The sequence below is a fragment of the Oryctolagus cuniculus genome, chromosome X, assembly GCF_964237555.1.
Source record: "Oryctolagus cuniculus chromosome X, mOryCun1.1, whole genome shotgun sequence".
NCBI lineage: Eukaryota > Metazoa > Chordata > Mammalia > Lagomorpha > Leporidae > Oryctolagus > Oryctolagus cuniculus.
The window spans coordinates 61,124,774-61,149,269 of NC_091453.1; the positions used below are offsets into that span (position 1 = coordinate 61,124,774).

At 36.4% G+C, this 24,496-nt stretch overlaps 1 pseudogene; it reads left to right on the forward strand.

Annotated features, from left to right (window-relative positions):
- Positions 1–284: 284 nt before the first annotated feature.
- LOC100356327 (transcription factor BTF3 homolog 4 pseudogene) overlaps positions 285–24,496 on the forward strand; it is a 30,380-nt pseudogene continuing 6,168 nt past the window's right edge.

Genomic DNA, 24,496 nt, shown 5'->3' on the forward strand with positions numbered 1-24,496 from the left:
TTTAAAGGTAGAAAAATACATATATTTGCCTTTTCTTACTGTGTATATATCAATAAAATGAAAATTTAGGAATAAAAAGATAAAAAGTGCTCATGGAAAAAGAGAATAAGAGAAGGAACATAATAACACGGGAAAAGTGAAAATGGAAAACAGTTGGTAAAGTGGTAATGGCTTAAGCGGAAAAGCAGAGGAAGGTACAACCTTAAGGTTATTGAGTGTAGAATTATCATTTGTCCAGCAAAATTTTCCATAACATCAGAGTTGGAAGCCCTGGAAGAGAGAAAATGAGGCAAAGAATAGCAAAGAGAAGAGTTGACAATCTCCAAGCCCACTCACGGGACGCCTGTAGTTCGTTGCTAAACCTGAGGCAGGAAGCTCAAGGTTTAATCTGTGGAGTAAGTGAACAGAAGAAGCTCAGAACCGTAAAGACCAGGAGCGAGCATTAGCCAGGAAACAAGGAGTAACTACAACTCGGAATTCAGAATAGCTTGGCAGCCTTAGGTTTTTTTCATTTTGCCTGGTTAATGGAGTAGAGGCCACCACAATCATTTTTCCCCTCACCCCCAAGCACACCCCAGGAAATCCAACAAACTCTTCTCCCAAAAAAAACATAGAAATAATCCTGTAGGAAAAAATAAATACACACACACACACACACACACACAGAGCTAATTTTTTCTCTCTTATAGCAGGAAATCAATAAATGATGTCTAAAGCTGATATATCAAGAAATAGCAGAATAAAGCACACTATATATACTTTATAAACTGGTCAAACTAAGCTATTATAGCAAATTCACACCAAAAATTCAGTGGCTCAGGAACAAGAAGTCTATTGATCTCTTAGATAGCAATCAAAGATGCCTATTTGAGGCCGGATGGCCACTCGGCTGCACCCAGCCACTCAGGCCTCCAGCTGAAGGCAGCTCTCTAAAGTGGTGTATGTGAACTTCTTGAGACTTTCCAGCTGTTGATATTCTGGTTATGCAGCCAGGGAAAGAAAATATGGAAGAGGCACTGTTTATTCCTAAGGCAGTAGCCCAGACGTGACATATATCGATTCTTCTCACATTCCATTAGACATAGCATAGTCATATGGCTACAGCAAACTACAAGCAAAGCTGAAAAGTGCAATATCTGATCAAGCAGCTATATACTCAGTTAAAGTCCGACATTCTAGGGGACAAATAGATTTTGATGGACAGCTGGTAGTCTCTGCCCCAAGAAAGTAAAAATTGATGGCATGAATAATGAAAAACAATGGACTTTCTATCTATATGTAGTTGCGTCGAGGAAGTAGCATGTAATGATTAACTCTGAAGTTCCTGTTCACTCAAACATGTACATATATTTTTCCTATAATTGGAATTGTCAAAATACATATCAAATATAGCTGACCAGTATTTATAATGACATTTTTTTTCAGAGCTCACAACAGGAACTTGGGTAAATACACACACACACACACAGATGAGTATATGTGCATGTTTATTTATATACACACATGCATGTATACATGTATAATTGTACACACTTGGATATATTATATATGCCCATTTGTATGTGTGTAAATGTATTTGTTTACAACTCCAACGTATGCTTTGTTTAGGTGTCATAAAAAAATGAATGGTAGAGTGAAAATAAGACACTGGATGTTAATAATAGTGGCCTTTGTGGTAGAATACAAAAAAAAATTTACATTTTACACAGTTCTATATATTCCAGGTACATAAAAACCTAGCTATCCCATTGTAGCTAAACTATGAAATTAGATTATAGAACCTTACATTTACATGATGCTTTGTTACACTTTAATTTCGATTTAGGTTTTTCATGCATTATCTGTACTCCGCAAAAACATGGGCTACACGTGGCAAGGATTACTAAAGTCATTTTCTGGGTCAGGAGTGGAGGTTTGGTAGGTTATACACTTTGCGCACTATCAAAGTGATTAAGGCCAGATGCTCATTCAGATCTGATTAAATCCTAGGTCCATGTTTTGTTCTCCCCTATACTTTGCTGCCATTCTTAACTGCAACATGCCATCCCCATGAATAGTCCAACAGGAAGCGCCATCTACAACAGGACTGCCACATAGCAAAGAAAAACACAGTGCACTCAGTTAAATTTAAGTTTCACATAAATAATGATTTTTTTTGTACAGCTATGTCCCAAATAAGGCATAGGAATATTTCTCCTAAAATATTTATGATTATTTATTTGAAATTGAAATGGGAGACATACAATTTTTCTGGCAACTCAAGCTTATAACAATATGAATGATTTTATTCCTGATCATATATCTGTTTGCTGTCAAACAGAAGTAGCCAATTCTGAGTGGTATGTAGTTATGTGAGCATTTTAGATATTGTAGACAGGCAATCTAAAAAAGGAAAAACTGATCAAATTTTAGTATTCTTCCTCTCAATTCCATGCTTCAAGATTATGAAAAATGTTGATATTCACTGCATATCACTTATAAACACACCACTATGTTTAGATAGTACTAGTAATAAGTGAAACTTTCATTTGCCAGATTTATTTTTCAGCTACAACTTGGACCTATATATATGATTGCCTATATTGATCAAATTTGCTGAGCAACTGTTCAATTATTACTTTCATGTTTATTGTAGCTGAGCCATATGGAGTATGTTTCACAATAGTGATTTATTGTATAAATCTGAATCATTAAAAAGTAAAAACTCCCAATGTATTTCTCTTCAACAAATGATAATTAAACCATTGAATTTTTGTTTGATATCCAAGTTGTTAAAATTTTAATGCTTCACACTTCCATTAATGCTTATTTTTGCAGAAAACTGAATGTTCTGGCTTATATTCAGGATCAGAAATGATGTGTGGTAAGAAAACTACTGTTTATGAGCAAAGAGGTCAGCATTGTGTGGCAGTCTTTATTTCTGGCTTTGAAACAGCCAGACTTGACCTTCTATGGGGATATTGATGTCCTCTGACACCTGAGCATGCCATTCAGGAGGGCCTTCAGCTACTTGTCACTCAATAGTTCAACCTCTGGAAAATGTTTCTTGTCTGGTCAAGACCAGACAATTGGTCTTTGGACTAGGTCCTGACATTCATTGTCACTGAACCTACAATGATAATCAATTGTATTGATGCCTTTAGCCATGTTATACTTCCCCAATTTTAAAATTATTCTTTTAGATTATTACTATATGACTGTTGTATAATTGTCAGATATAGATATGAAAACAAACTGTTGAATTGTATTGTTCATTTAAAGCTTCTTTTGTTTGCTAGTTTTTATAGAGTGAAGATTTGTTAGTCAAAGGATTAGTGATGACCTAGGACTTAGAAGCTCAACTTCTATGTACTTTTTAGGTTTACTGAGCTATTTGAATAATTTTAAATGGAGATACCTACTATAGTGATCTTTTAAAACCCTCTTCTTAAAAAAAAAAAGAGAAAAACTACTATGAAACTGTAATCAGAGTGTAGGCACCACCTCTGAGCATCTAAAATATATTCTCAGAAGGCATTGTTGTATTTTTTGTTAGTCTCTGCTTCATACATGTAGTGCAGGCATCTATTGTCAGTGAACAGAAGAGAAGGACTATCTCCATTTGCCATTAAGATTCACTTCACAGAATTAGAAGCCTTGGAAAACTTGACATTCAATCTAGAAAAATTCAACAACACATACCAGGTTTTATATCAAACACTTTTGTTTCAATTTATCTTCCCTATGGAAAAAATGAAATAATGCATTTGTGACAAACTACTAGAAGTTATGAGAAATAAAAACTTTGCAAGATGAAAGTTTTGCAGTAACAGAAAGCTAACTCTGAACAACACTATTATACTGTGGAAAAAAATTAGGATGCTATTTTACCAAACATAGAGATGTTTTACTTTTTCTTAAGAATTCCTGTTAATCAGGGCATGTGTTTAGCACAGTGGCTAAGATGCCACTTGGCACACCTGCATCCCATATTGGAGTCTGGGTTCAAGTGTCAGCTCCACTTGCAACTCCAGCTTCCTGCTAATATGCATCCTGGGAGACAGCAGATAATGACTTGAGTGGTTGAGTCCCTGACACCGACATGGGAGACCCAGATGAGTTCCCTGTTCCTTGCTTCTGTCTGCTACAGACCAAGCCACGGCAGACATTTGGGGAGTGATCCAGCAGACTGGGGGAGAGCGCTCTTTTCTGCCTGTTGTGTGCGCTCGCTCGCTCACTCGCTGTCTCTTTGATAAAAACAAAATTTCTTTGAATTAAAAACAGCAGAAAAATACTGCAAACAAATTAGAGTGGAGAATATATTTTAATACATACATTTCACAAGTGATTCATATTTAAAATACATGATGAACTCCTAGAAATCAATAATGAGATGGTATATAATATAATTTACAAAAAAAGGAAGAGTTAAAGTCAAGAAATTCTCCAGGAGAAAAATGTCAAATGACCAGCAAATATACGAAAGGATGATGGACCTAAACAGGGAATTCAAAGTAGATCACAATGAGATACTATTACATAATCACCAGAAAGGCTAAAATGAAAATGACAGCTAATATCAAGTTTGAAGAGGATGCGAAGTACCTGAGCCACTCAAAATTCTGGCTTGAAGCATACAGTATCATAACTATTTGGAAGAACGCTTGGTAGGATCTACCAAAATTGAGGACATAGATACCCCATGATTCAGCAAATCTACTCCTAGGCTTAAACCCAATAGATGTGCATACACATGCATATTAGAAGTCATATATGAGAATTTTATATCAACTCCATTTATAATTGATAAGAAATGGAAATAAAGGACCATTGAAAAGAATGGATATATATGGGGCAAGTGTTTTGGCACAACAGTTACATTGCTGTTTGGGATGCCCATATCCCATATTGGAAAGTCTGGTTTGTGTTCTGGTTCCTCAGCTCCAGATTACAGCTTCTTGATAATGCAAACTCTGGGAGGCTGGAAAAGATGGTTAAAATCCTTGGGTCTGTGTCACCCACATGAGAGACCCATATGGATTTCTGAGCTCCTGGTTTTGACCTGGCCAAGCCCTGGCTGTTGGGGACATTTGAACTATGTGGAAAATCTGTATGTTTCTCTGTCTCTGTCTTACAAATTAAATGAAAATAAAAAAAATAAAAAATTTTAAAAGAACTGGATATATAAATGTCAGTATATCCATACAGTATAATAGAATAAAATAATATAAATAAATAAAGTGCTCCTAACTGCAACAACATGTATGGAAATCAATAACATAATTTTGAATAAAGAAGGTGGAAAGAAAATAGTACATACATCAGTTTTTTAAAGCCAAAATTTAGGGCCTGTTTTTTGTTGTGGGAGTTAAGGACACCACGTAGGATTCTAGTACCTCATATTGGAGTGTGTGAGTTCAAATCCCAGCTCCTGTTGATGCCAACTTCTTGATCATGCTCACTCTGGGAGGTGGTAGGTAGTTTGGGTCTCTGCCACCCCCATGGGAGTCCTGAGTTGAGTTCCTGGCTCCTGGCTTTGGCCTGGCCCAGACCTGGCTTTTGTGAGCATTTAGGGCTAAACTAGCAGATGGAAGATCTCTCTCACTCTTGCTCTCGCTCTCGCTTTCGCTCTATTTATATTTCTGTCTGTCTCTTTCAAAAGATTCTTGGAAAAATCCAGTGCTGTGATTGGAGCCACGATAGTTTTCACTTTTGTGCACATGTATGTTTGTTGGGAGTTGGGGATGCGCTTGCATGCAAGTCTGAGGGATGTAGTATGTTGATTTTCCTGATATCTTGGTGGTCTCTCTGAAGTGATCACTACATAAACATTCATGGACCTGTATGTTCATCATTCATATTTTTGTGAATGCATGTTACTCTTCAATAAAATTTAAATAGCAAGACATCTTTTCGGTAATGCTCAGAGTACACAAAAGACAGGCTAAGAAGACAGGAAAAGGAGAGGTAGAGGGTTCATTATAAGGTGGTGAACTTTCATATGAAGTTCCTGTAAACCTACGTTTGAACTATATTATAGCTGCTAGCAGGCTATTATTGAAATAGCCTGAAACTACCCATGAAACTCAAGCTATATTCACACCATGGCAACTTTTTAGTCAATTGCTCTTGTGTGGAACTGATCTGCTAAACTCAACATTTTGTGTTGCAGCAAAAAAAGGTGATGCAGAATTTTAACCCACATTTCTGCACATTTCCATCACATCAAGTTAGATAATAGATGTGAAATGATCCTGAGACCCAGGTGTTCTAGTATATGATTATGTTACGGGCTAGCAATCATAGAAATTACATCTGATAACCATATACAATTCATCTGTTTGGTAAGGTCTTTATGGAAATAAAAAGATTTCTATGCTCTGCTAAGATATATTCTCTGAAAAATTATTTATATGGGAACATGGCAGATGAGTCTTATCTCTATAACCATTTTATGTTGATTATGGTTTGCAAAGACCAGCAGAGATTTCTTTTCTTCTATTATATAAAAATATCCTCTGGCCTTGACAAAGAGTTCATCAAGAAGCAGGGAGCAGATGCTGTTAAACTTTCTAGCCCCAGAGAAAGACACTGTCCAGTGCCAGTATATAATTTTATTCCATTTGATGCATAATTAGTACTTTTATATTTCTTTCTACTTTATTTTGACAACTGAGAAGTTTAATGAGAGAAAACTGTTGAGGAACCCCACGCACTCAACCTCTCTTCACCCTTAAGACTGTAGACTTGAAATTAATTGGTGTGTAACACATGCTTTTACTTCATATATTTAAAAAGAATTTCAATTCTACTGATAGGCTGATAGGTAAGTCACATACAAGATAAGAAACATACTTATTTCTGAGACTAGTTAACTGGATTGGAAGAATGGGAACCATCTTGACCATATGGATCTATATGAAGATAAATATGATGAATGTCAGATACAGATACATATCATGTAAAATGCATCTTATGAAAAAAGTCCTAATGTATGTTTTCAAAAACTTCTGAAGACTATATGCATGGATTTTTAAATTTTTTTGCACTAAAATACACATCTTTTAATTATATTTTTCATGAGCTTTTAAAATTGCTGGGGCTGGCGCTGTGGCATAACGGGTAAAGCGACCGCCTGCAGTGCTGGCATCCCATTTGGGTGCTGGTTCGAGTACTGGCTGCTCCTCTTCCTATCCAGCTCTTTGCTATGGCCTGGGAAAGCAGTAGATGATGGTCCAACACCTTGGGCCCCTGCACCCATGTGGGAGACCTGGAAGAAGCTCCTAGCTCCTGGCTCCTGGCTCCGGATAAGCTCAGCTCTGGCCTTTACAGTCATTTGGGGAGTGAACCAGCAAAATGGGAAAACTCTATCTCTCTGCCTCTCCTTCTCTCTCTGTGTAATTCTTTCAATTAAATAAAATAGATCTTTTAAAAAATAATATTGCCTTCATACACACACATACTCATAATACTTCTCAATAGTTACTACAATTATTTCCTGTTTTTTTTCATTACAGAAGCAAATCTGTTTGTATTTGTTCAGCAGGGGTATTTTCATAGACAATTTTTCTGGAATTTAGAAATTCATACTATACTGATATACGTGTCACTTTGTAACAGATCATATAGCTAATATGCAAAGAATCACAGCACCCAATCCAACATTTATCAGACAAATTAAGATAAAATTAGATAGATCTACCAATGTTATAATTCTCATCTAAAATCATAGAAATTCAGGAATAAATAGGATACCAGAGCTCAATTTCTAGAAACTTATCCTGATTCTACAAGAACTGCATAGGCCACAGATCCTTCCGTTTCCCTAGTTGTACAACATTCACTGCTACTTCCTTGGGACTCTCACCACTGTTCAGACAGCTATAATTTTTAAAAGAAATTCTTTATGGGGCTGGCACTTGTGGTGCAGTAGGTTAATCCTCCGCCTGTGGCACCAACATTCCATATGGGCGCCAGTTCGAGTCCCGGCTGCTCCTCTTCCTATCCATCTCTCTGCTATGGCCTGGGAAAGCAGTGGAAGATGGCTCAAGTCCTTGGGCCCCTGCACCCGCATGGGAGACGCGGAGCAGGCTCCAGGCTTCCGATCGGCGCAGCTTTGTCTGTTGTGGCCATTTGGGGAGTGAACCAGCGTATGGAAGATCTTTCTCCCTGTCTCTCCCTTTCACTATCTGTAACTCTACCTCTCAAATAAATAAATGAACTCAAAAAAAGAGAGATTCTTTTCATGTTGCAGGCGAGAATGTTAGATGATTTCCCAATATTAATTTTTGTCTGCTTCCTTACTAACATACCACCTAAATCAGGGAATAGGGCAAAAGGAAGATACAGGACCTGACTGGGGGGAAGAAAAAAGCTTCCTATGGTGGATTGGCAACTTCCAAAAGGTTGTAGCCTCCCCACCAGATGTGCTCAGCAGCTGCATTGGAGGTAAGTGAGAGGACCCCAGTGAATTGCTTGTTGAGCTATCACCCTAGGATCAGGATGCTGGCTGCTTTGCCTCTCCCTGAGATGTCATGGAGTACACACTTAACCCCACGCTCCTCCCCAGTCTTACCAGTGCCCCCTTCCAGCGTGGAGGGCAATGGTAGAACAGGGCCCTTCCCCCACCAATGCATCCCTGATACCACCTGTGACACAGAAACAGTACTAATGGGGCAGAAGCATGAAGAAAAAGGCTGAGAAACTATTCTGGGAAGTCAGGGAGGAGGAAAGCAGTGTGATCACTGCGGGACAATTTTACAAGCTGGGAACGTGTACTCTATTATCTCACTAGACTTCACTTACAAAAACATTCATTGGAAAATAAAAATATTATGAATTTTGAGCTAGCAAACAAGGGGCACTAAAGCTCTCGCATAGAGTCCGTCTGAGTTCATGGCCATCGGTAAACAGCCTACTTGCATGCCCATGAGGAATCACATATTGCCCTAAATCAGGGCAGGGGAACTTCTGTTCCTGCCAAGGCAACCACAGGTAGGACTCAAAATTCAATAAATCAGGGGCCGGCATTTTGTCATAGTGGGTAAAGCTGCCACCTTCAATGCCGGCATCCCATATGGCTGATAGTTTGTGTCCCAGCTGCTCCACTTCTGCTCCATCTCCCTGCTAATGGCCTGCAAAAGCAGTGGAAGATGACCCAAGAGCTTGGGCCTCTGACACTCATGTGGGAGCTCCTTGCTCCTGGCTTCAGCCTGGCCCAACCTGGGCAGTTGCAGCCATTTGGGGGGAGTGAACAAGAGATTAGATGATCTCTATCTCTCTCTGTAACTCAAATAAATAATTAATTAATAGGAATTCAGTAAATCTATAGCAGGTTAATTTTTAAGTTGATAAGCCTGTGATTGATATTATAAATATCCAAATGGCCCTTGGCAGAAAAAAGGTTCTCCACTCCACCCTAAGTTGATGGATGAAACCAATGTGCTAAGTATGTTGGAGCAGGAAGAAACTGGGGCCCAGACTATTTCATGAAATCTCCATATTAGCTCTGAGCTGCTGGTTTCCAAATGTCTTCTACAAAAAGAATAACTTCCACCTTGATTTTAAAGCCACTAGACATCTATTTTGGTCTTGGTTAACAACCACTAAGTGCAGCTCCTAATTAACACATACTATAATTAAATTTACTCACTGTCCCTTCCATATTTTGATCCTTGCTATATTGTGTGGGATAACAAAGAAACAGCTGCATGACTTATAAAGCTTGTTTTACAAGGCCATCCCATTTCTGAACATGTCTTTAGGAACTGCTACTGATTTTATATTTCTATTAACATAACTTTTCATCATTTCTACCACATATTTCTCGCTTTTTTTCATTTTTCTTTACTCACTCAACATTGAACTAAATCTCAGGCTATGTCTGGGCGTATCAGAAGAGCATAAGTAGCTCACTAGAGTAAAGAAAAGGGAGACTCTACCTCTCACCACATACAAAAATCAACTCAAGATGGATCAAGGACTTAAATTTAAGAGCTGAGATTATGAGTATTCTGGAAGAAAATGTAAGGGAGATACTCCAAGACATTGGTATAGGTGATGACTTCTTGGATAAGATCCCCAAAGTACAGGCAACAAAAGCAAAACTAGACAAATAGGTTTATATCAAACTCAGAAGCTTCTGCACAGCCAAGGAAACAATCCAGCTGAAGAGACATCCAGCCGAATGGGAAAAAATATTTGCAAGCTACATATCTGACAAAGGATTAATATCCAGCATATATCAACAACTCAAAAAAACTCAGTAACAACCAATCCAATTAAGAAATGGGCAAAAAACCTCAATAGACAGTTTCCATAAGAAATAGAATGGCCCACAAAGATATAAAAAAATTCTCAACATCACTAGAAATACAAATCAAAATCACATGGAGATACCATCTCACTCCTGTCAGAATGGCTATTATCCAAAAGACAAAGAACCATAAATGTTAGAGAAGATGTGGAGAAAGGGAAACACTTTTACATTGTTGGTGGGAATGTAAATTAGTATAACCATTGTGGAATGTACGGAGACTTCTTGAAACACTAGAAATAGACTTGCCATATGATTCAGCAATCCCATTTCTGGGTATATACCCAAAAGACATGAACACACTGTATCAAAGAGATGCCTGCATCACCATGTTTATAGAAGCACTGTTCACATAGGCAAAATGTGGAACCAATCAAGGTGACCATCATTAGCTGATTGGGTAAAGAAAATGTGATATATATTCATATATCTACATGTAATGGAATGTTATTCAGCTATTAAAAAAGAAAGATTCTACTATCTGCATCAAAATGGGAGGACATCATGATAAGTCAAATAAGCCAGACACAGAAAGGTAAATACTGCATATACTCCCTTGTAATATATATGAAAAAATACAAAAACAAAAAAGAAATAAATATGTATATCAGTATTGATGCAATAGACTTTTGTCAAAATTTCATATCCGTGTCAAATCAATGTTTAAGAATGAAATGCTATCTGTGATTATTTTAAAATTTATTGTATACAAGTGAAATGGTCATAATTTCATCAAATTATTGTTTATATCTCATGCTTATATTCCTGCAAAACTACAGTCTTTTTTACTTTTTACTATTGAGCTCTTTATGTAGTGGACGTGCAAAAATTAAAAAAGAAGTAGGAGAGAGGGAAGTATCATTGCATTCTTAAAATGTATCTATGAACCACATTAAATCTGTTGTCTTTATATAATTAAAGATAAATTATTTAGAAAGTAAGAAAGGGGGGAGGGAGGAAGAAAGGAAGGAAGGAAGTATTACTATATTCTTAGAATTGTATCTATGAACTACATTGAATCTTTTTCTTGTATTAATATCAATAATTTGAGAATTGATGAGAGTTACGTTGTAGTAATTATCATATATTTGCTGTGACCTTGGGAATCAAATGTATTAAATAAATTCCTTAAAAAAGGATGACCATTATTTTACAAAATGCCAACTCTAAATAATTCAAATGTTTTTAACCATCCTCCACTTCTGATTTTGTAGTATATTGGGTTGATATTTGGTATGTGCAACCCCTGTTAAATATAAATATAAGAGTGGGAATAAGAGAGGGAGGAGATGTACAGTTTGGCACATGCTCAATCGGACTTGCCCAAATGGTGGAGTTAGAAATGTGCCAGGGGCCTCAGAATCAGCCCTAAAGGCACTCAGATCTGGCTGAAAAGCCCATGAGAGTATTTCAGGCATGGAAAGCCAAGACACTCTGGCAAAAAGATCTCTGTGAGTGAGATCCCAGTGGAAAGAACAGGTCTTCAAAGAGGGAGGTGCCTTTCTCTGAAGGGAGGAGAGAACCTCCACTTTGACTATGACCGTGTCTAAACAAGATAAGAGTCGGAGAACTCAAGGGGCTTCCATAGCCTTGGAAACTCATGACTGGTGCATAGGGAGATTACTGATGCCATAAACAGGAGTGTCAATTGGTAAAGTCAACAACAGGAGTCACTGTGCACTTACTCCTCATGTAGGATCTCTGTCCTTAACGTGCTGTACACTGAGGCTTAATGCTATAACGAGTACTCAAACAGTATATTTCACTTTGTGTTTCTATGGGGGTGCAAACGACTGAAATCTTTACTTAATGTACACTAAACTGATCTTCTGTAAAAAAAAAAAAAAAGAAAAAAGAAAGAAAGAAATTATCAATTCCCAACTTGACTCTCACTGGGATTAAACATGACAATAGGTCAGATCTGATTTCATCATCATTTAAAAAAATCATCTATTATTTTTCACTTTATGTTTCTGTGTGGGAACAAACTGTTGAAATACTTACTTAAGGTATACTAAGCTGATCTTCTGTATATTAAGATAATCGAAAATGAATCTTGATGTGAATGGAAGGGGAGAGGGAGTGGGAAAGGGGAGGGTTGTGGGTGGGAGGGACGGTATGGGGGGGGAAGCCATTGTTTCACATGAGTCATACTTTGGAAATTTATATTCATTAAATAAAAGATAAAAAAAAATAAAAAATAAAATTAAAAAAAAAAAAAAGAAATGTGCCAGGGGATTCCAATACAATCCCATCAAGGTGGCATGTACCAATGCCATTTCACTAGTCCAAGTGATCAATTTCCGTTCACAATTGATCACACAGATAGGTCTAAGAGTCAAAGGGATCACACAAACAAAACTAATGTCTGCTAATACTAACTGATAGAATAAAAAAGGGAGAGAATGATCCAACATGGGAAGCGGGATACACAGCACTCATAGAATGGCAGATGTCCTAAACAGCACTCTGGCCTCAGAATCAGCCCTTAAGGCATGCGGATCCAGCTGAAGAGCCCATGAGAGTATTTTAGGCATGGAAAGCCAAGACACTCCGGAAAAAAAAAAAAAAAAAAAAAAAAAAACTAAATGAAAGATCTCTGCAAGTGAGATCCCACTGGAAAGAATGGGCCATCAAAGAAGGAGGTACCTTTCTCTGAAGGGAGGAGAGAACTTCCACTTTGACTATGACCTTGTCTGAATAAGATCAAAGTCGGTGAACTCTAAAGGCTTCCATAGCCTTGGCAACTCATGACTAGAGCCTAGGGAGATTACTGACACCATAAACAAGAGTGTCAATTTGTTAAGTCAACAACAGGAGTCACTGTGTACTTACTCCGCATGTGGGATCTCTGTCCTTAATGTGTTGTGCAATGTGAATTAATGCTATAACTAGTACTGAAACAGTATTTTACACTTTATGTTCTGTGTGGGTGAAAACTGATGAAATCTTTACTTAATATATACTAAATTGATCTTCTGTATATAAAGAGAATTGAAAATTAATCTTGATGTGAATGGAATGGGAGAGGGAGCAGGAGGTTGGAGGGGTGTGAGTGGGAGGGAAGTTATGAGGGGGGGAAGCCATTGTAATCCATAAACTGTACTTTGGAAATTTATATTTACTAAATAAAAGTTAAAAAAATTTCATCTTAAGTTGCTCTCATTCTTTTTATTTTATTTATAATCTTTGATTCTTCCATTAGATCTTTAAATCAACATCACAATATTTAAAATATTACATGGCTAATTTAATTTTTAATTCATATTTTTGACATTTTACACAATGAATATATTATTTTTGTTATAAACAGTTGATTAAAGGCTAATGGTCCGATATTGCTCTCGGGAATTCAGTCTTCCAGTTCTTCTATTCTGTTCTTTAAATTTGAGGACTCATTTTCTGGATACTCCTGTTTATCCTTGGGTATCTCAAAACTAAAAGGAAATCTGCATCCCAATACCAGTTTCACTATCTACATGCACAAATCATCAAATCATGGTGTGTGAAGCCTGGGAAATTAGAGATTTTTTTTTTTTCAGTTATTTGTTTGAGAGGCAGAGAGAGAGAGAGAGAGAGAGAGGAACAGATAGAGCAAGAGAGCATTCATTGACTGGTTCGCTCTTCAGATGGCCACAACAGCTGTGTCTGGGCCAAGACCAGAAGCCAGAAATGCAATCCAACTTTTCCACATGTGTGACAGGAAAACAATTAGCTCTGACTCCCAGGGTCTTTATTGTATTTTATTTTATTTTTTTAAAGATTTATTTATTTACTTGAAAGTCAGATTTACACAGAGAGAGGAGAGGCAGAGAGAGAGAGAGAGAGAGGGGTCTTCCATCCAGTGGTTCATTCCCTAATTGGCCACAATGGCTGGAGCTGCGAAGATCTGAAGCCAGGAGCCAGGAGCTTCTTCCAGGTTTCCCACGTGGGTGCAGGGGCCCAAGGACTTGGGCCATCTTCTACTGCTTTCCCAGGCCATAGCAGAGAGCTGGATCGGAAGAGGAGCAGCTGGGTCTCAAACTGGCGCCCATATGGGATGCCCGGCGCTTCAGGTCAGGGCGTTAACCCACTGCGCCACAGTGCTGGCCCCTCCCAGGGTCTTTATTAGCAGAAAGCTGCAGTCCGGAGCTAGAGCTGGGAATTGAACCCAAGTACTTCATTGTGAGATGTGGGTGTTTTCACTACCATCCTGCAAGGCTAAATGTCTGTTCTGATGTGAGGGATTTGTGAGAAGGTCAGTGGACTAATCACAGTTTAGGTAAAATGAACCCTGAAACATTTTGCATAGTGATAGATTTTTTTCACCAACTCCTAACTGAAAACATTATCCTATGATCTTCATACTAAAGCCACAAAAATTATATAGTCTATTAGTTGACTTTGCCCATTGAATGCCATTTTACTGCTGACTTACAAAATCAAGGTCAATATTCAGTTCTAATATCTCAACTTTTTATGGAAATGGTGCAGTAATTTGAAATAGTTAAATGGTGTATTCAAACAAAGCTATATACTTTAATCCCTTGATTAGCAAAAGTATTAAAACAGTGGTCTTTTATGTGTCCCATGTGAACCCAAACCTGAGGTATAATAACTGGAGTCTGATCTTCTTTGGTGCTTCCAGATGGTGCAATTCTATCAAATTTTTTCTAATTATTTTACAAATCTCAGTTATTATATTAATATCCATTTGCTCAATTCAGACCAAAACACAGTGATGAGATTTTATTTATATTTACGTAGCAATAAAAATATGTGATTTAAGTGTTGTCAACTAAATACAAAAGTACTTGTCCCAAGACAAATACTGTCTAAGAATAAAGGAAAATTTCTATTCAAATAATAAAATCCTAGCTCAGAAAATCATGCAATGGGGCCAGTGTTGGGGCACAGCTATGCTGGCGTACCACATCAGAGTGCCGGTGATCTGTTTCTTTGTGATACAGCTCCCTGCTAATGTGGCTGGGAAAGCCTCAGATTATGGCCTAGGTGCCTGGTGCACTGCTGTCCACATGTGAAAGTGGGATGGAATTCCAGGCTCCTGGCTTTGGCCTGGCCCAGCCCTGGCCCTCGTGGCCATCTGCGGAGTGAACCAGTGGATGGAAGAGCTGTTTTTCTGTCTCTCTTCCTCTCTCTATAATTCTGACTTTCAAACAAAAATAAAATAAATCAAAATTTTTTTAAAAATAAAATCATGTAATGAGTTTGCCTCATTGCACTAATTTTAGAGGATTAAAGAAAGAACATGAATGGACATAATCTATATATGATTCTTCCACATCAGGCCATGGATACCGAAGATTGTGAATGTTCTGTGTAATGTGTGAAATGAAAAATTGAATGAATTATTCAAAAAAGGGCAACTTCTCAAAGCAAACTTTGGTTTACAAATATCATTTGCCATTCAACAAATATTCTCAAGTGCCTAATGTATGAAAGGTCCCAAGGAAGTTACAGAGAGATACGAATATTCAACCCTGGTTTTCAGAAAGGGTGGAAGGACACATGTAAACAAAGACCTTATTAAGAAATTCACCGTTCTTCTGTGCAAAGGGAAAGAGGAAGTGCAACAGCTGAACATTACTGGGGAGAGAGAAGTCAGCTTTACATATCCTTTAGTGTGAAATGGATAAGACCTATTTGAAACACAATTGAACTAGTTAATCAAATACAAACACGAGCACACACATATCAGTCTTATCATTGATTTTTGGCTTCTCCTCACCTTAAACTCACCCAGCATACTGACTCACTTCTCTTCCTTTCCTTTCTTGTGTGTTCACTAACTCCTATCATATATTGTGTTGAGCAAATCCCACCAAATTAGCCTGTTTATTACAGGAGTAAGAAATTCAAATAATAAAAAAAAATCACTTACAGAGAACGCAGACAATTCTTTTAGTAATTTTTTCAGGGCATCCTCACTTTCTTCTCCATGTTTTTTACACACGTGTGTGTGTGTTATGTATTCATATGTGTGCATTCATGTTCATACTTCTATCTGTTATCGTTAGGGCATGATAAAAAATCACACTTCATTTATGAATCACTGAATCCAAGGATGAAAGAAGGTATAAAACTCTTAGTGAAACTCTTCGAGTTATGTTGAAAAAGCCACAGCCAAGAGAGTTTAAAGTGATTTATCAGAGACCATACTATAAGGGCAAGCTCAAAACCAGGTGGACTCTTCCTTCTTGTTTAACATTCCGGTACAATTGTCCCTACCGTGGCACATGTGAAGTAAATTTTACTTTAAACTTTGATCTTTCATTGGCCACTACATTAATGGCTGTTAAATATCGAAATTGGTTACTGGTAGACCTTTTACAAGGCATCTCTTTTTTATGGGGGTGATTAATTACTTTTTCCTGCAGATAGATAAGCCCAGATTAAATTGCAAAGCCATTTTGACTCTCCACATCTAATAGTTCCCCTTTGTTACTATCATCAAAGAGAAGAAATAACTACATGATTAAAAAATTGTCTTCTAATTTTTCTTCCTTCAGCAGGTAACTATTTTCCTTGATATGACCCATAACATATTTAAATTTTATAACTGATTAAATTGATTTTTAAAATTTATTTCTAAATAGCTTTCACTGCCTCAAAAAGCTTAGAATTGCATCCCTATTTACAAAAGGATAATACTTTCAGTTGTACTATGATCTAAGTTCATTTATTTTCCTTCAAGAAACACCACAGAAAATTATGAAAATGATAATCTATTAGTCTGTGTGTTTATGTATGTTGCAGGGGAGGGGGAAGCTAGTTTACCTAAGCAAGTTACCCAAGTCAGAAGAGAAAATACTTAAATTAAAAATTTAGTTGTCAAAAAAAATTGGACCAAAGCATTTACATATTTCTTTTGTGAGACTCGATTCAAATGTTAAAACACACAGACACACAAACCTGGAAAGATGACACTTCAAATCTGTAAGTTTATTCATGGAAGTCTGTAATATTCTATTTGGAATCCATATTGGCTTGCTATTTCTACCACAGAAGTTTATCCTGCCTGCTTGGGAGAATTTTTTGTTTGTGTCTGATTATGTGGCCAAAGTGCAACTTGTTTTTTTACTGGTTATGAAGAAAAACAGCCATTGAAAATAAGACCTGTATTTTATTTTATTTTTTTAGAAACAAAATGGCTAAAATTAATGTAAGTTGTAGTTGACTTAAAAATATAGCTATAATTTTCAAAGGATTGTAGTGATTGTTCTTCAGATTCCTATATACTTTTTGATTTATTGTTGGTTAAATATGTATGAGATAGTCAAATACATTTGATCTCACACTTTAAATTTTATAAAACTATATATTATTTCAGTTTGAGAATTTTATTTCCCTAATTGCCATTTAAGACATAGTTTAAATAAGGACTGATTTTGTTTGCTAAGGAGTATTAAATAGCAAGTACCTTGAAGAGAAGATATAGAGTACTTATCACTTTATTAAATGTCTGTAAATATAAAATGGAAAAGCAAGATAGGAAATTTTGATCCTGTATATAAATGAAAAACATAAAGATTATACCCAAATATTTTGAGAATCTCCAAAATGTTAAGAGAATCTCTTAAATGTTAAAAAACATTTAATCAACTATGAATATTAAGTGATAATGAGTGCAAACAGTTTTTTGTGAATAATAACACATTTGAAATCATGGATAATATTTTTCAGTGAAGGATCTTTTTAAAAATATATGCTTGTGAGTTTTGTTTTAAAGGAAAAATGATACATGGAGTTTTAAAATTGATGTATAATTCCTAAAATATCAAGCCACAAAGCCATTCTCATTGGAGAGAAGAAATCCGTCACAGTAGCTTAAACACATAAAATCTCAGCAAAAGTGATTTGAAAAAATAAAAAGACAACCTTTTTTGCTACAACAGAGAAGTCAGTAGAGCCATCATTTGTTAAATTGAGTATTCTCATTAACTTTCTAAGCACAGTGTTATAAAAGATTAGAAAAGACTGACAGATTGCAGTTCCTCAACCATTTTTCTTCAACCCTATGACAACAAAAGTAGAAATGAAATACAGGAAAAATTCATGCATGAAAAAATCCAGTCCCCTATGCAATTTAAGTGCCATTTATTTATAACTGTTTAAAGCGTTTGGTTGATACCCATATTAATTAATATGTATGTTAAAATCAGTGAATTGCCTCCATCATATATTTTAATAGGTAAACTTATTATTAATTTACAATAAGGGCTAATAGGCCAGATAAATAGCTAAATCTGAGTTACTAAAGAAATGATAACATTTTCATTAACCTTAAAGTTGATTGTATTTTAACTGTTTTGTATTTTTCGTAAGCATAACTATTTCTGGGGGCTGGCATTGTTGCCTAACAGGTTAAGCTTCTGCCTCTGATGCTGGCATCCCACATGGGCCCTCGTTTGAGTCCCAGCTGCTTCACTTCTGATCCAGTTCCCTGCTGGTGTGCCTGGGAAAGCAGCAGAGGGTGATACAACTCCTTGAACCCCTGCATCCATATGGGAGACCTGGATGAAGCTTCTGGCTCCTGGAGTTGGCCTTGCCTGGCCCTTGACATTGTGGCTATCTGAGGAGTGAACCAGTGGATTAAAGATTTTTTCTCTCTGTATCTCCCTCCCTCTCTCTGCAACTCTGCCTTTCAAACAAATTTTAAAAAAAGGAGTATTCCTATTGATCTGAAAAAAAAAATAGGGTTGGGAAATCAAAGGTGGTGGGTATTTTTCAGGTCAATTACACCTACACTTACCAATTTAAATATTCATTAAAATTAAAGGATATCAGCAACACCAATAATTTAACATTTTATAGATGTAATCTGTAACACCAAACAATTCTGGAATGAAAAAAAGGTTTATTTTATGACCTGAACATTGTCTGTTTTTCTAGAAAGTTCTTTTCAGATATTTCAATCTGGTACATCATTCTTATAGTATGTACTTCATTTCTTCAGTTACTGAAAATAACCATTTCTAGTATAATCAAAAATTTGGCTCACTACAGAAGATAGCATTATTCTTCCCTAGAAATACATATATGAAGATAACCAGATTTAATAATAATGCATCTCAACAATATAAGTTTTAAAATTTAGTTTTCTAACTTATTATGAAGTAAATTTGTTTTTTTTTTCCCATGGATTTGGGTAAGCATCACTATAGTCTGAATAAAGTTCCATCATTCCCCCCAAAAAACTGTGTAATTTCTTTTAAAATACATATGTATTAGAAAGGTGGGGGGAGAGAGAAAGAGAGAGAGAGAGAGAGAAAGAGAGAGAGAAAGAGAGAAAGAGAGAGAGAGAAGGAGAAGGAGAAGAAGAGACCTCCCATCTGCTGGTTTACTCTCCAAATGCTTGTAATAGCCAGGACTAGGCAAAGCCAAAGCCAGGAGCCTAGAACTCACTTCAGGTCTTCCACATGGGTGATAGCAACCCAAGTACTTTAGCTATCACCATTGCCTCCTGGGGTGTGCATCATCAGTAAACTGGAATCAGAAGCAGAGATGGGACTCAAACCCAGGGACTCCCTTATGAGCTGTGGGTGTCTTAACTGCTGCCCCAAATGCCAACCCATAGCTGTTCTATTTTACATTCCTATAAGCAATATATGAGTGATCCAGTTCTCTGCATCCCCTCATCAGTTGATATCCTTACATTTTTTAAATATTTAGATGTTCTTATAAATATATATCATTATTTTAATTTCCATCTCCCTAATGAAAAACAATGTTGGGCATTTTTATATGCTTATTTGCCATTGATACATAATGTTTATCTATGTGTGTGTGTGTGTAAAGTTTCTACTCATACCTTTTTCCATTTTTTATTGGGTTGTTTACTTCCTGTTGAGTTTTGAGAATTCTAATTTCTGAGTATATTGCCAGACAGATACATTGCAAAATCTTTCTAACACTTTGTGACTTCCCTTCTCATTCTTTTTTTTTTTTTTTTTTTTTTTTTTTTACAGGCAGAGTGGACAGTGAGAGAGACAGAGAGAAAGGTCTTCCTTTACTGTTGGTTCACCCTCCAATGGCCGCTGCGGCCAGCGCACTGCGCTGATCCGAAGCCAGGAGCCAGCCACCTGGGCGATCCTCCACTGCATTCCCGGGCCACAGCAGAGAGCTGGCCTGGAAGAGGGGCAACTGGGACAGAATCCGGCGCCCCGACCGGGACTAGAACCCGGTGTGCCAGTGCTGCAGGCGGAGGATTAGCCTATTGAGCCGCAGCGCCGGCCACTTTCTCATTCTTTCAAAGGTGCTTTTTACAGGACAACAGGTTTTAATTTTGATGAACCTAGGTTTTCTATTTTTTCTATCAAGTATTAGGTATTTATTAACAAGTTTAAGAGCTCTTTTAGCTGACTACCAATCACAATGATTTTTCTCTTAAGAAGAAAAGTTTAGGAGAAAATTAATAAAGACTGATTTTTTAAAAATTATTTATTTATTTATTTATTTGAAAGTCACAGTTACAGAGAGAGAGAGAGAGAGAGGTCATCTGTCTTCTGGTTCACTTCACAAATAGCTGCAACGGCCAGGGCTGTGCCAGGCTGAAGCCAGGAGCCAGGAGCTTCATCTGGGTCTCTACATAGGTACCACTGCTTTCCCAGGCCATATCAGAAAGCTTTGGCTGGCCCCGTAATATGACTCTTATTTAACACTCCTTAAAGAGCTGGCACTGTGGCATAATGGGAGACCTGGAAGAAGCTCCTGGCTTGTGGCTTCGGATCTGCCGACTGGAGAGTGAACCAGCAAATGGAAGATAGCTTTCCCTCTCTGTCTCTCCTCTCTCTGTGTAACTCTGACTTTCAAGTAAATAAATCTTAAAAAAATAAATAAAAAGTTGGATTGGAGTGATGATTGAATATCCCAGTCTTGTTCCTGATGTTAGAGGTATATCTTTTTGAGTATTGACCCCTATATGATCACGTAATACCCATTGTATCCTTGATAACTTTACTGACTCTCAAGTCTGCTTTGTCTAAAATTAACATAGCTACTTCTGTTTTCCTTTGGCTAGTGTAGAAAGCTTTATCTTTCTCCATCCTTTTGCTTTTAATTTGTGAGGGTGCTTCAAGAAAATAAGCGTTCAGGTTTTCAGTGCAAAAAATTTTTGAAATCTACACATGTAAGAGGCCCTTTAAATAGTTCCTGGACATGCATATTATGATTGTATTTTCATGAATTTTTGTAGTATCATCATATACATGTCTATATATAAAATGGGTATCCTCTAGGCAATACATAGTTGGATGTGTGTTTTTTTTTTACCTTGACAAACTCTGTCTTTTAATTAATTGGTACATTTAGATCATTGAAATTTAAAGTCATCATTGATAGAACTGGATTAATATTTATTGTTTCTTATTGGTGGCCTTTGTTCCTGTTTTTTGTTGCCCATGCTTTTCCTGATTTTTGTTTTTTAAGTTTTTTAAAATTTCTGATTGGCAAATAATAATTATAAATATATATGAAGTATGATGTGCTATTTTGAGATATACATGCCTGCACATGTGCACGCGTACACACACACATAACACACAACACACAAAGTAGAATGGTAAAATGAAGAAAGTTAAAATAGCCATGCCTTATATAATTTTTGATGATGCAAAAAATCTACAGCTTACTCTTTGGCAGTTTGATAGATGTAGTATTAGTAACTATAGTCAGCATACTTAACAACAGATCTCAAATCTTACTGCATCTGTCCAATAAAAGATTTGAGCCCTTTGACCAACATCCTCCAATTCCTTGCCCATTCTTCTTCTACCCTGGGGTAACTGGCATTCTATAATCTGATAGTTTGACATCTTTAGATTCTTTCTATAAATGAGTATTTGTACAATACAGTATTTGTCTTTGTGCCTGGAGTATTTCACTTTGTATAATATCCTCCAGGTTCATCCATGTTGTGGCAAATGATAGAATTTTCTCCTTTTAAAAAAACTTACATATTTTACTGTGTACATGTATCACTTTTTCTTTATCCATTCATCCTTTGATGGACTCTTAAGTTGATTCCATATCTTGGCCATTGCAAATAGTACTGCAATGGACATCAGAGTGCAGATAACTTTTTGACAAACAGAATTCAAATCATTTGTATATATACCCAGAAGTTAGATTTTTGGATCACAAGGTAATTCTATTTTTAGTTTTTTGAGAAAACTTCATACTGTCTTCCATAATATACTATACTAATTTATATATCCACCAACATTGTATAAGTGACAATTTTAATCTATGTTCTCACTGACATTTATTTTTTATTATTTTGATAATATCCTTTCTAACAGGTATGAAGTAGTATCTCAATGTGGTTTAATTTACTAGTGATTAATGATTCTGAATATTTTTTCATGAAACCATTGGACATCCATATGTCTTCTATTGAGAAATACCTACTCAAGCCCTTCGCTCATTTTCAGTTGAGTTATTTTTCTTGCTATTGAGTTATTTGTGTCTCTTCTTCACATATTTTATATACTGACCCCTTATCAAATGTATGATTTGCAATTATTTCCTTTTACTCTATGCATTGCCACTTTTTTAAAAAAAGATTATATTTATTTATTTGACAGGAAGAATTACAGACAGTGAGAGAGAGAGACAGAGAGAAAGGTCTTCCTTCCATTGGTTCACTCCTCAAATGGCCACTATGGCTGGCGCTGCGCCGATCCGAAGCCAGGAGCCAGGTGCGTCTCCTGGTCTCCCATGGGGTGCAGGGCCCAAGCACTTGGGCCATCCTCCACTGCCTTCCTGGGCCACAGCAGAGAGCTGGACTAGAAGAGGAGCAACCGGGACTAGAACTCGGCGCCCATATGGGATGCCAACACCGCAGGTGGAGGATTAACCAAGTGAGCCACAGCGCTGGCCCCAACATTGCATTGCCTCTTTATTAATTGTTTTCTTTACTATACAGAAGCTTTGTAGTTTTGCTTTGATGCCTGTTCTTTTTGGGGTCATATAAAAAAAAACCACCCCATATATCAATATTGTAGATATTTTCACCTTAGTTTTATTCTAGTAGTTTCTAGTTTGAGTTTTTTACATTTAAGGAATTAATATATTTTAATTTTATTTTTCTACATGCTATGAGATAAGGATCAAATTTCATTCTTTAGCATACTGATATCTAGTTAGCCCAACATCATTTACTAAAAACTGTATTTTCCCTGTCATGTGTTCTTGATACCATAGCCCAAAACTGATTGTCACTAGGTGTGTAGGCAGGCTGTCTTTTTCCATTTGTTGATGTGTCTGTTTTTATGTCAGAAGCATGCTGTTTTGATTAATAAAGTTCTGTTGTATAATTTGAAATCAGAAATTGGGATGCCTCCAGATTTGCTCCCTTTTCAAGACAGCTTTGGTTATTCAGGGTCTTTTGTGGCTTCATATTATGATTAATTTTTCTGTATCTTTGAAAAATTCCATTGAAATTTTTATAGGAATTGCACTGAATCTGTTTATCACTTTAAGAACTATGAATATTTTTGACAAAACTGATTCCTGTAATCCATGGACAGGATATATTTCCATTTATTTTCATCCAATCATTTTTTTCACCAATGTTTTATAATTTCTCTTATGTATATGTATATGTATATGTATATGTATATGTATATGTATCCACGACATATCCTTTACCTGTGGTTAAATTTACTCATAAGAATTTTTGGATTGCTACTCTAAGTGGGATTGTTTTCTTCTTTATCAAGTAGCTCAGTTGTTATGCAGAAATGCAAATTTTTGTGTCTTTTCATATTCTGTAACTTTCCAAATTTATGAGTTCTAAATTCTTTTAATAATGTCATTAAAGTTTTCTCTATATAAGATATGTTATCAGCAAATAGAGACAATTTTATTTTGCCATTCATTTTTTTCACTTAGCTAATTGTTCTGGCTACAATTTCCAATACTATGTTGAAAAGATGTGTGAGAGTGGCCATCCTTGTATTTTTCCTGATTTCACAGGAAAATCATTCAAATTTTCACTGCTGGATATAAGCTATAAGATTTTCATATATGGCCTTCATTATGTTGAAATTCATTCCTTGTATACCCAATTTTTTTAAAAATTTTATTTATTTATTTATTTGACAGGTAGAGTTACAGATAGTGAGAGAGAGAGAGAGACAGAGAGAAAGGTCTTCCGTTTGTTGGTTCACTCCCCAAATGGCAGCAATAGCCAGAGCTATG